Consider the following 13,296-nt stretch of genomic DNA (forward strand, 5'->3'; position numbering starts at 1 on the left):
GTAAAAAAAAAAAAGAAATTATCAATTCCCAACTTGACTCTCACTGGGATTAAACATGACAATAGGTCTGCTCTGATTTCATCATCATTTAAAAAAAATCATCTATTATTTTTCACTTTATGTTTCTGTGTGGGAGCAAACTGTTGAAATCCATACTTAATGTATACTAAGCTGATCTTCTGTATATTAAGATAATCGAAAATGAATCTTGATGTGAATGGAAGGGGAGAGGGATTGGAAAGGGGAGGGTTGTGGGTGGGAAGGACGGTATGGGGGGGAAGCCATTGTAACACATGAGTCGTACTTTGGAAATTTATATTCATTAAATAAAAGTTAAAAAAAAGAAATCCAGTTTGAAAGATTTTTGTTGTGATTGGAATACTTTTTGTATCTTAAACTATGAAAACCTCCATCAAGCTCCTAGCCTATGAATAAAAGAGGGGAAAACACATGAATGTGATTTTATTGAAAACTATATAGGAAAAGTTGACCATTACAGTATGCCTCAAATATTTTGATGCATATGCTTTTAACTGCATCAGGAGTTGTCATACTTTATTTTTTTAAGATTAATTAATTATTTATTAATTTGAACAGCAGAGTTTCAGAGAAGCAGGGGGTGGTGGGGAGAGAGAGAGAGAGAGAGAGAGAGAGAGAGTCTTCCATCCTGTGGTTCGCTCCCCAGATGGCCACAATGGCTGGAGTTGTGCCGATCCAAAGCCAGGAGCCAGGAGCTTCTAGGTCTCCCATGTGGATGCAGGGGCCTGATGACTTGAACCTGGCTTTCCCAGGCAATAGCAGAGAGCTGGATTGGAAGTGGAGCAGCTGGGACTCAAACCAGCATCCATATCGCACTGCAGGTAGCACCTTTACCCGTTATGCCACAGCGTTGGCTGCTAGGTTATTTTAAAATATTATTAGTCTGTTCAAGTGTTTATTTGAGTGAAAAAAAACCTGCCTTTCACGTCATACACTATTTTGGTTATTATTGAGTACCAATTGTCAGACGTCCAATGGTATAAGAATCTATTGAGTGGGTGTTTGGTACAAAGTTAAGTCATCACTTGGAATGCGCACCCCAAAATTTTAGTGCCAGGTTCAAGTTGCAGCTACATTGCTTCTGATGCTGCTTCCCTGCTAATATACATTCTGAGAGACAGTAAGTGATGACTCAAATACTTGGGTCCCTGCCACCCACATGGGAGACCTGGATGAAATTCTGGACTCTTGGCTTCAGGCTGGTCCAGTCTTGGCTGTTGTATTCATTTAAGGAATGAAATGGCGATGGACACTTCATATATGTCCCTCACTTCTGCATGTGACTCTGCTTTTCAAATAATATGAAAATAAACATAAAAAAGTTTTAAAAGAAGCTTTTTAGTATCTTGTGGTATAATCTAAGCTTTTTCCCCCAAAGTAATAATTTTGTTTCTTTTGCTAAAATCTGTAATATAAATTTATACTAATAGCTGTACTTCCTAAAGTGATGATTAGTATCTTAATGTTGAGTATAATTTCCAAAATGCTCAATTGTTAACTGTATTTGCGGAGTTAGACAAAACTTATTTTGAATCCAAAATTTTGAATTTTGAAACATATTAATACTGGCCATGCTTTGAAGAACACACTCAATGACTCAGTACTGGAAATGCTGAGAATTACGAGGAGAAAGAAAATATCCAAGAAGTTCCATTAGTGTCCTGAAATAGCCCTTTTGATAAAGTGAAATTCAAATCAACCTCATTACCTCTGTGTCTCTGAAGGGGTCTCTCAGCAAAGTGCACTTTTAACCTCAGAGATCATGACTTTCAACCTATGATTTTGGGTATAAAGTGGTCACTCTGTCTGGAAACGAGTGCTTAGGCAACAATTTTTGTAGAACAGAGAAGGAGAGCAAAATATTCACATGCTTCTTCCTGGTCAACTTCAAACAGCTGGCAAGACCCTGACCCTCACTACCAGGCCAGCCTTGCAGACCAAGTACCAAGTGAAACTCAGTGTTGAGAATTGGGAACAGCAACATACGAAATGTGCTGAGCCCACTGACTAGGAACACCTAGAGTCACAATAATTGTAAAATGGGGCTGTAGCCACCAGCAAAATATAGAATAGTAGTCCAAGATGGCTTAATAAGAGACAGTTTTTTGCTTCTGTTGTTTGAGTTTGTCCTAGTTGTTTCCATCCATAATAAACTGATATTCCCCAAAATTAAAAGCTACTTAGGGTACAGATTTGGCCTAGGGGCTAGGAGACCAGTTAAGACAGCTATGTCACATTTTGTAGTTCCTGGATTCAAAACCTTGCTCTGGCACCTTGCCACAGCTCCTGACTCTAGTTTATTGCTAATGTGGACCCTGGGAAGCAGAGGAAGCACCAACGCTCAGTGTTTCACAGACATTTTTGCTAAAAAATACAAATGTTTGTCTAACAATTAATTCGATTTAGAGATCAAGCAAGTTTTTCAGGATAAACTTGGAGCACAAAGTTTCTCGAGGTTTTTGAGAGGAATAATGAATGCATGTTCTTAATGTGTACAGATTTCAGCACTCTTCATTTCCTATGAAAAATATGAAATATGAAATATTTTTAAAAATCTGTTTAAGGGGTAAAGAGAGACAAAGCTCCTATCCACTGGTTCATTCACCCAGTGCCTGCAATGGCTATGGTTAGGTGGGAGCAAGGAACTCAATTCAGGTCTTCCTTGTGAGTGGCAGGAACTTAACTATTTGTTCCATTACTTCTGCTTCCAGGGTCCACATTAGCAATGAACTAGAGTCAGGAGCTGTGGCAAGGTGCCAGAGCAAGGTTTTGAATCCAGGAACTACAAAATGTGACATAGCTGTCTTAACTGGTCTCCTAGCCCCTAGGCCAAATCTGTACCCTAAGTAGCTTTTAATTTTGGGGAATATCAGTTTATTATGGATGGAAACAACTAGGACAAACTCAATTTTCATGAACTTTATACCCAAGGCATCAATTTTCTCAATCTGTTATATATTTTACTTAAAGTCAGTCAGTTTTGAAAAATTGTATTCCTAGGCTATTTTAGATGTGAGTTTTTCAACCACACCTGTTCTTTGTATAAAGAGAATGGATATTACATCAGGGTAGACATTTTGTGGAATGTAGTATCTAGAACCATCCTCTGACTTCACAGAATTCTAAAGGAATCGCAAGCAGAGATTCTAGTAAGTGCTCTACTTCCTGTGCTGCGTGTGATGACGTTAACCCATTGCCATCTCTGCAGTAACCAGCCATTTCATTAGCAAGCACATAAAAACACTGACAGAATTCAGTGCCAAAGATAGGAGTTGTGACCTTCCCATCCCTTGGGTACTTCTCCTCCACTTATGGTCCTCAAAAGGCCAGCACCTGCCCAGATTTATCCACCCCACCAACTCCCACTGACTTTCACAGACATGTTTCCTAAAAAATACAAATGTTTGTCTAACAGTTAATTAAATTTAGAGATCAATAGAAAATAAATGTATTAATGATGATACAAAATTATTCACATAAAATAGAAAACAATTTATAATAAATTATAATTGACTCAATACTCTCTGTATGTTTAATCAGAGATGTATTTAAAGCCAGAGAGTACCCTATGTTTTAAAAAGTGTTGACCTAAGTCAACAACAGGAGTCACTGTGCACTTACTCCTCATGTAGGATCTTTGTCCTTAGTGTGCTGTACATTGAGATTTAGTGCTATAACTAGTATTCAAACAGTATTTTTCACTTTATGTTTCTGTGTGGGAGCAAACTGTTGAAATCTTTACTTAATGTATGCTAAACTGATCTTCTGTATATAAAGAGAATCGAAAATGAATCTTGATGTGAATGGAAGGGGAGAGGGAGTGGATAAGGGGAGGGTTGCGGGTGGGAGGGATGTTATGGGGGGAAGCCATTGTAATCTATAAGCTGTACTTTGGAAATTTATATTCATTAAATAAAAGTTTAAAAAAAGTGTTAGCTTTGGGGAGGTTATAAAGTGATGAAATTCATATCTGTATGCATCCTGAAATTATTTACAAATTACTTTCATCAGCTTCTTGTACCAACTATTATGTAATGATAAGCTATTGTATATACATTCTTGGCAGCAGTTGTGAAATGTGGGGCCAGCGCTGTGGTGCAATGGGTTAACACCCTGGCCTGAAGCGCTGGCATCCTATATGGGCGCCGATTTGAGTCCCAGCTGCTCCACTTTCCATCCAGCTTTCTGCTATGGGCTGGGAAAGCAGTAGAAGATGGCCCAAGCCCTTGGGCCCCGGCACCCGTGTGGGAGACCCGGAAGAAACTCCTGGCTCTTGGCTTTGGATCAGCACAATTCCCACTCTTGCAGCCAACTGGGGAGGGAACCATTGAATGGAAGACCTCTCTCTCTCCCTGCCTCTCCTCTCTCTGTGTAACTCTGACTTTGAAATAAAAGAAATAAATCTTTTTTAAAAAAGAAGTTGTGATACGTAAGATCATTCTAATTCTTTTTTTTTTTTTTGACAGGCAGAGTGGACAGTGAGAGAGAGAGACAGAGAGAAAGGTCTTCCTTTTGCCGTTGGTTCATCCTCCAATGGCCGCTGCGGCTGGCGCGCTGCAGCCAGCACATCGCACTGATTTGATGGCAGGAGCCAGGTACTTATTCTGGTCTCCCATGGGGTGCAGGGCCCATCCTCCACTGCACTCCCTGGCCACAGCAGAGAGCTGGCCTGGAAGAGGGGCAACCAGGACAGAATCCGGCGCCCTGACTGGGACTAGAACCCAGTATGCCGGCGCCGCAGGCAGAGGATTAGCCTATTGTGCCACGGCGCCGGCCATTCTAATTCTTAATGAAAATTCTGTTAGCTCAGTGACTTCTATATAAATAAGAAATTATGGAGCTAGATGAGACCACCATTTTAGAACCTACAGGTTCAATAACAAATCAAAGTTTTACCATATACTTATGGGTTCCAACAAAGCTTTTGTTATTCAGTCATGTACAAAACTTTGAAAAATACCAAAACCTAGGGGGAGATGATTGGCCTAGTGGTTAAGATGCCAGTTAGAAAGTCTATATTCCATATTCCATTTCAGATCCCGCTTCCTACTAATGTGCCTGGAAAAGCACATTGCAAAACTATTTGGATCCCTGCTATCCATGTGGGAGACTCAGATAGAGTTCCTGGCTGTTAACTTCAGCCTGGCCTACACCTGTCAGTGGTGACCATTTGGCAAATAATCCTGCATATGGAATATCTCTCTTGATCTCTCCCACCGCTATCACTCTGCCTTCAAATACATCAATTAATTTTTGTGTAGATGAAAAGTACAGAAAAAAATTACTGACCGTCCACCTGCAATGTGTGTAATTAATTTCCAGACTGTAAAATGCCAGGAGAGGAAAGGTTCAGTGCGATTGTGACTGATGGGGCATTCAGCTGCCAGAATGCTCCAACCCAGCTGCCAATACTCACAGTTGTGGGAATTAGAGAGCCCATTGCTTGCTAAATTTTTGCTTCTGTATCCTGGCTTGCTTGCTTGTCCACTGTAACGCCCTGACAGGCAAAGTTCTGGGTTAGAACAGAGGCAGGCCTAATTCTCAGAAACAAAGAGTACAAAACAATTCCTGGAATGTAGGGCCCCTTGCCTCCTGCCATTTCCTTTGTGTGATTTACACCCCTTTACATTTGACATACACCAATGAAATGCATAGAATTAGGTAATTGCCATATAGAGAATAAGGAAGTAGCCTGCATATAGAATGACTTATGTACTTGTTTATCTAAATGTATAAAAACATTAAAATCCAAGGGAGGGGGCCTTTTGCCTGTGCACTGCTGGAGGGCTGTGTGTAGGCAAGGGGTCCCAGCTGGCTGGTAATAATAATCCTCTGCTTTTGCATCTGTTACTGTGCTTTGTGTATTGATTGGGAAAAACATGCACAGGCACAACACAGTGTCAGGGTGAACCCAGAGAATTCCCACCAATGCCATGGATAGAAATCTATGCTTCAGGTCAAAGATCTGTGAATGGATTTCCTATAGTGTAGGGAAAATAACCCTGCCTAAAGAACCCCCAGGCCACAACTCAAAGAGGCCAGATAGGGAATAAAAACAAATAAAAAAGATAAGCTGATTGGCACTGAAGGCAGAAAACCAAATTCCAGTCTGTTGAGGCTTGGTGGTCCACATGTGCAGAAGAGGGAGCTGACCAGAGTGAATCAGCACACAGGAGACAGCACCCAGGAGCTCCCCTCTACTCCAAAGTTTTGTGACTTCCTGTCCATGTCATTATCGTGAAAGAGCTCACCTGTGTTTTATACAAACACCTCAGAGAAAATGGCCTTGGCAGCACAGTGGGAATTAAATAAATGCACAAGTCCAGTGAGAGTGCATTTTGGCATGAAACACATTTTGAGTCACCAGTTTTCATAACAACCTACCTTGGTCTCTAAACTGGAGTTTATATTTCAGGAGAGGTTGGGATGAAATTTTAGCATTTTAAGTCCTGTGATTCCTGTCTTATTGTGTTATAAATGGAGTTTTCTGCAGAGTAGTTTTTGTATGAATCAACACATAAAAGTGGGCAGTAATCCTGTAAAATCCTTATTAAATATTAAGGAATGGACAAGTCAAATTTAACAAATGAAGGAATTTTAAGTAGAAACTTGACTACTTTTCTAAAACCAATGGCACATCTTTTGCATAGCAATTTTTACAATGACAGAAAAGTCCTTTGTGAAAATCATACCTAGGCAAAAATTAAGATTCTAATTAAACATTACACTCTATATCTAAATACATTCCTAAATAGCTATTGCAGCTTTCTTTTTTTTTCTTTCTTTTCTTTTCTTTCTTTTTTTTTTTTTGGACAGGCAGAGTGGATAGTGAGAGAGAAACAGAGAAAAAGGTCTTCCTTTTGCCGTTGGTTCACCCTCCAATGGCCGCCAAAACTGGCGTGCTGCGGCCGGCGCACCGCGCTGATCCAAAGGCAGGAGCCAGGTGCTTCTCCTGGTCTCCCATGGGGTTCAGGGCCCAAGGACTTGGGCCATCCTCCACTGTACTCCCTGGCCACAGCAGAGAGCTGGCCTGGAAGAGGGGCAACTGGGAAAGAATCGGCGCCCCAACCGGGACTAGAACCCAGTGTGCCGGCGCCGCTAGGAGGAGGATTAGCCTATTGAGCCATGGCGCCGGCCATGCAGCTTTCAATTGGAAATTATCCCATGGACATGGAAATGGTCAATTCGAAGTCTGTGCTGAAGCACCGTTTATTAATCTGTCAGTAGGAGGCCACTGTGATGGGTCCTGGCAGCGGGCATGTACAGTTCTTGTGGGAAGATATTTACTTCATTTGGGTCTGAGAACAGGTGGCTCAATGGTGATGCTGTTGTTAGAATGTTGAGCCCTGAACTCATGTAGACATTTGAAAGGTGAACTCCTAAGTTCCTGGTACTAAGAGGGTAAAAACTTAATCTAATCGTGTTGTTTAGACTTGAGGCCATTGGAAAATGATTGGATTGGGCTGTCAGGGTAGATGCGCCATGATAAAGTGTTGGCTTGCAAGACAGCCAAGAATATGCTCCCTCTCTATCCCCAAGCAATGCTCTGTGCTTCCTGCCCATAGAACATCACCAGAGTCGGGACCAGCTTCTTCCACTTGATCCTGGCCCGTGAACACAATAAACCTTCTGTTTTTGTGAGTTTGTTGCCTGGGGTGTTTTGTCGTAATAATGACAACCTAACATGAGATTTTACATGATAGGCTCTGGCTAGGTTTGAATGAAGTTCATGACAAAGTAGTTTTTATTTGGGGGTGGAGTATGGTGAGCACTGAAGGCACATCTGGAGCTCAGATGTTGAGAGGTGAGCTGCCTTCCAGGGGGTTGATCTTTGTCCTGGGAGGACGCCTGTTTCCCCAGATGAGTCAGCTGTTTGCCTGGCACTTTGGCTTGATGAACATTCCTGAAGAAAAGATGAATTTATTTATCAGTCTCCAGATGTACGTTCCTGGTCTGCAGTTTCCTGCTGAGAGGAGATAGGACAGCTTAGGGTCTGGAGGTGGACTCATCTGTATCATTCATTATGAATTTCTGATTTCCTGTTCTTATTCTTCATTTGAAAGCTTCTAGATGGACAGATTTCTTTGAGTTTTCCCTAAGAAAATGCTTTATGAGCTGAGAGTGGGTTAGCTTGAGAAGGAAAAACTCCTGGGAGCCAATCTGGTCCAGGATGGGGGGCACATTCATGGACTTTACCTCCAGCAGGACCCCCTTCAGGCTCTCACAGTGAGGCTCTGAGAAATTTCCTTCCTGTTTTGCCCTGGGGAGGAGAAAAGTAACCACTTTGAAATAAACAAGTACTTTCTTTGCAACACAGGCCTCCCTAGATGGGGAAGGACTTCACTGTGGTTTTATCCAGCTTGGGGGAAGGGAAATGAGGGAAATCTAGCCTCTCTGACCATCTGTCCTGTTTCTTGGAGGGAGGATAAAAAAGCCAAGAAGCACCATGAATATCACAGCCAAGAGGCACACGCACTGAAACACAGACTCACAGTAAGCTGGTGTGTGATGGTGGAGGGCAGTTGAGAGAACTGGCAAGCTCAAACTATTTCAAGGGTGTGAAGATTATTCTGCATAAAATATAATGGTGGATATCTGTCATTATGTTTTGCCAAAGCCCACATAACTCTGTGCCTAAATGAAAACTGTGGAATATAATTAACAATATAGGGTCAATATTTGGTCATTAATTCTTTTTTTTTAATTTTTGACAGGCAGAATGGACAGTGAGAGAGACAGAGAGAGAGAAAGGTCTTCCTTTTCCATTGGTTCACCCTCCAATGGCCACTGTGGCCAGCACGCTGCGGCCGGCATTTCATGCTGATCTGAAGACAGGAGCCAGGTGCTTTTCCTGGTCTCCCATGCGGGTGCGGGGCCCAAGGACCTGGGCCATCCTCCACTGCACTCCCTGGCCACAGCAGAGAGCTGGCCTGGAAGACGGGCAACCAGGACAGAATCCGGCGCCCTGACGGGGACTAGAACCCAGTGTGCTGGTGCCGCAAGGTGGAGGATTAGCCTATTGAGCCATGGCGCCAGCCTGGTCATTAATTCTAATAAATGCACTACATCAATGCAAGCTGGTAGTGGTAAGGGAAATTATATGTGGAGGCAGAGGGGCAGATACACTGTAGAGATGTGAACTCTATGATCTGTCAATGCTGTGTATATAAAATATTGAAAACCATTATTTTGAAATCTTTAGCAAAGGGATGTGAAAGAAATAAATGACAAACATCTAAATGACCTGTGGGTTTCAAGCAATATTAACAGGGAGATAAGAAAGCATTTAGAACAGAATGAAAAAGAAAACATGAACTATATTGAGATGTTACTGACAGTACTTAGTGGGGAGTTCACAGTGCTATTGCATGTTAGAACGAATCACTGTAATCAGAAGTCTCAGTTTCCACCTCAGCACTCTAGACAAAAGAACAAATGAAATGCAAATTAATCTGTAGAAAAGAAATTATAGGGGCGGAGCCATGATGGCGGAATAGTGAGGGCACACACTGATACTCCGGGAAAAGATAGTTTAATCAAAGTGTAGCCTCAGGAAAAGGCTCAGGAAAAAATTGCAGAGGAAACCCTTCCGGATCTAGTGGATGTGACACGGAGGACCTACGGGGAGAGCAAGGTTGCCCACCGCGTGGAAGCCGAGCCGCCACAGAAGCTGAGCCGCAGAGTCTGCGTGCCAGCGCTGGAAGGGGAGGTGAGACAAAAACCTCGGCAACCCGAGACATTGGCAGGGAAAGGCAGAAAGAGCCTAGAGGAAACGAGGCCTGAAGCACCACTGGGGAAAGTTCACCAGGCTGACTGGAGGAGAGAAAAAAACGAATAAATAAGGGGAACCAGCACGGACACTAACCTCTCTCTCCACTCACCTTACAAAGCTGAGTAAGACAAAGAGTAGGCGCCATTTTACGTATGTAAAGCAGCGCCCGCCATTAGCCAAGCAGAAAAACCTGACTCTGGTGGGGAGAAATAACAGGAGGTTAGGACCTAGTGAAAGTGTGGAGCTAACGAACTGAGACTGTGAAAATCTGAGGGGGGGGGCAAGAGAACTCACAGAGTACACAAACTCGGTAACCTGGGCAACCTGGTGAGAGACTGTGGAGAAATTTGAGACCACACTGAGGGCTGCATAAACTCTTTGTGTGGTACCAGGGGTAGAGCAGACGAATACCCACAGGGGCCAGATTTCATACATCAACTACCCTCAATTCCACTCAGCTGTGCGGAATTACTTCCCAACTGAGTCAAAAACAAAAAGAGAGGGAGAGAGAGAGAGAACAATCTAGGTGAATCAACTTTGGCACACCCTTAACCCTGAAGAACCAGAGGTCTCTGGCCACACCCATCACACCCTCTAAGGATCCATCAAAAGCAGACAGTCCACTCAATCTAGAATCATAGTATAACGAAAAAAGCACCACAGTGAAGAAACCAAAGAATATCTCCACAATGTCAAACAAATGCAGAAACCGATGTAACCAGAACAAGGAAGACACTATGATGCCCCCAAATAAAAGACACCGCAATTCAAGATTATGAAGATGATGAGATAGAAGAAATGCAAGAAGCAGATCTCAAAAAATTGATAAGAACATTAGAAGTTCTCAAAAACAAATTCTTGTACTACAGAAATCCTTAAAGGACAAGATAGAAAATCTCTCGCAAAAATGAAATATTAAGGAGGAATCAAAATGAAATGAAACAACTAGTAGAACATGAAACTGTGACAGTGACGAGAAATCATAATGAAATGAAGAATTCAATAGATCAAATGACAAACACATTAGAGAGCCTTAAAAACAGAATGGGTGAAGCAGAAGAGAGAATATCGGACTTAGAAGACAGAGCACAGGAAAATATGCAGTCAAACCAAAGAAAAGAAGAGGAAATTAGAAATCTAAAAAATATTGTTGGTAATCTACAGGATACTATTAAAAAACCCAACATTCGGGTTCTAGGAGTTCCTGAAGGCATGGAGAGGGAGAAAGGATTAGAAAGCCTTTTTAGTGAGATACTAGCAGAAAATTTCTCAGGTTTGGAGAAGGAGAGAGACATCCTAGTACACGAAGCTCAAAGAACCCCTAATAAACATGACCAAAAGAGATTCTCACCATGACATGTTGTAATTAAACTCACCACAGTGAAACATAAAGAAAAGATCCTAAAATGTGCAAGAGAGAAATGTCAGATTACTCTCAGAGGATCTCCAATTAGACTCACAGCTGACTTCTCATCAGAAACCCTACAAGCTAGGAGGGAATGGCGAGATATAGCTCAGGTATTAAGAGAGAAAAACTGCCTGCCCAGAATGTTATATCCTGCAAAGCTCTCATTTGTGAATGAAGGTGAAATAAAGACCTTTCACAGCAAACAGAAATTGAAAGAATTTGTCGCCACTCGTCCGGCCCTGCAAATTATGCTTAAAGATGTGTTACACACAGAAACACAGAAACACGATCATCAATATGAAAGAAGGTAAATGAAGGAAACCTCACACCAAAAGATCATAGGAAGTTCAAATCATATATTAGAAAATATCTTTGGCAAATGGCAGGGCAAAGTTGCTACTTATCAATAGTCATATTGAATGTTAATGGACTGAACTGTCCAGTTAAAAGACACCAATTGGCTGATTGGCTTAAGGAACAAAACCCATCTATTTGCTGCTTACAAGAAACACATCTTTCCAACAAAAATAATACAGACTGAAAGTAAAAGGCTGGAAAAAGATATACCATGCCAACAGAAATGAAAAAAGAGCAGGCATAGCCATCTTAATATCGGACAACATAAACTTCAACACAAAAACTGTTAGGAGAGTCAAAGAGGGGCACTATATAATGATTAAGGGATCAATTCAACAGGAAGATATAACGATTATCAATGTATATGCACTTAATTACAGAGCACTGACAATAGGTCTGATCTGATTTCATCATCATTAAAAAAATCATCTATTATTTTTCACTTTATGTTTCTGTGTGGGAGCAAACTGTTGAAATCCTTACTTAATGTATACTAAGCTGATCTTCTGTATATTAAGATAATCGAAAATGAATCTTGATGTGAATGGAAGGGGAGAGGGAGTGGGAAAGGGGAGGGTTGTGGGTGGGAGGGACGGTATGGGGGGGAAGCCATAGTAATCCATTATTCGTACTTTGGAAACGTATATTCATTAAATAAAAGTTAAAAAAAAAAGATTTGTTAAGGGACATTAAGGGAGACTTAGACCCCAATACAATAGTACTGGGGGACTTCAATACTCCACTCTCAGAAATAGACAGATCAACAGGACAGAAGATCAACAAGGAGACAGTAGATTTAAACGACACTATAGCCCAAATGGATCTAACAGATATCTACAGAACTTTTCATCCTACACAGAAAGCATTTACATATTTCTCAGCAGTACATGGAACCTTCTCTAGGATTGACCACCTACTAGGCCATAAAGCAAGTCTCAGCAAATTCAAAAGAATTAGAATCATAAGATGCAGCTTCTCAGACCATAGGGGAATGAAGTTGGAAATTAGCAACTCAGGAATCCCTAGAGCATATGCAAACACACGGAGATTGAACAACATGCTACTAAATGAACATTGGGTCACAGAAGAAATTAAAAGAGAAATCAAAAACTTTCTGGAAGTAAATGAGGATAACAGCACAACATACCAAAACTTATGGGATACAGCAAAAGCAGTGTTAAGAGGAAAGTTTATATCAATAGGGGCCTACATCAAGAAATTGGAAAGGCACCAAATAGATGAGCTTTCAGCGCATCTCAAGGATCTAGAAAAACTGCAGCAAAGCAGAACCAAGGCTAGTAGGAGAAGAGAAATAATTAAAATCAGAGAAGAAATCAACAGGATTGAATCCAAAGAAACACTACAAAAAATCAGCCAAACGAGGAGCTGGTTTTTTGAAAAAATAAACAAAATTGACACCCCATTGGCCCAACTAACTAAAAAAAAGAAAAGACCCAAATCAGTAAAATCAGAGATGCAAAAGGAAACGTAACAACGGACACCACAGAAATAAAAAGAATCATCAGAAATTACTACAAGGACTTGTATCCCAGCAAACAGGAAAATCTCTCAGAAATGGATAGATTCCTGGACACATGCAACCTACCTAAATTGAACCAGGAAGACACAGAAAACCTAAATAGACCCATAACTGAAACAGAAATTGAAACATTAATAAAGGCCCTCCCAACAAAGAAAAGCCCAGGACCAGATGGATTCA

At 41.4% G+C, this 13,296-nt stretch overlaps 1 long non-coding RNA gene across 1 annotated transcript; it reads right to left on the reverse strand.

Annotated features, from left to right (window-relative positions):
* Positions 1-912: 912 nt before the first annotated feature.
* Positions 913-10,322, reverse strand: LOC138844069 (uncharacterized). Its single transcript, XR_011379465.1, has 3 exons — positions 9,921-10,322; positions 8,236-8,299; positions 913-7,942 (listed from the first exon to the last, which is right to left on the reverse strand). It is a non-coding gene; the product is annotated as an uncharacterized lncRNA (long non-coding RNA).
* Positions 10,323-13,296: the final 2,974 nt, after the last annotated feature.

The sequence above is a fragment of the Oryctolagus cuniculus genome, chromosome 10 (assembly GCF_964237555.1).
Source record: "Oryctolagus cuniculus chromosome 10, mOryCun1.1, whole genome shotgun sequence".
NCBI lineage: Eukaryota > Metazoa > Chordata > Mammalia > Lagomorpha > Leporidae > Oryctolagus > Oryctolagus cuniculus.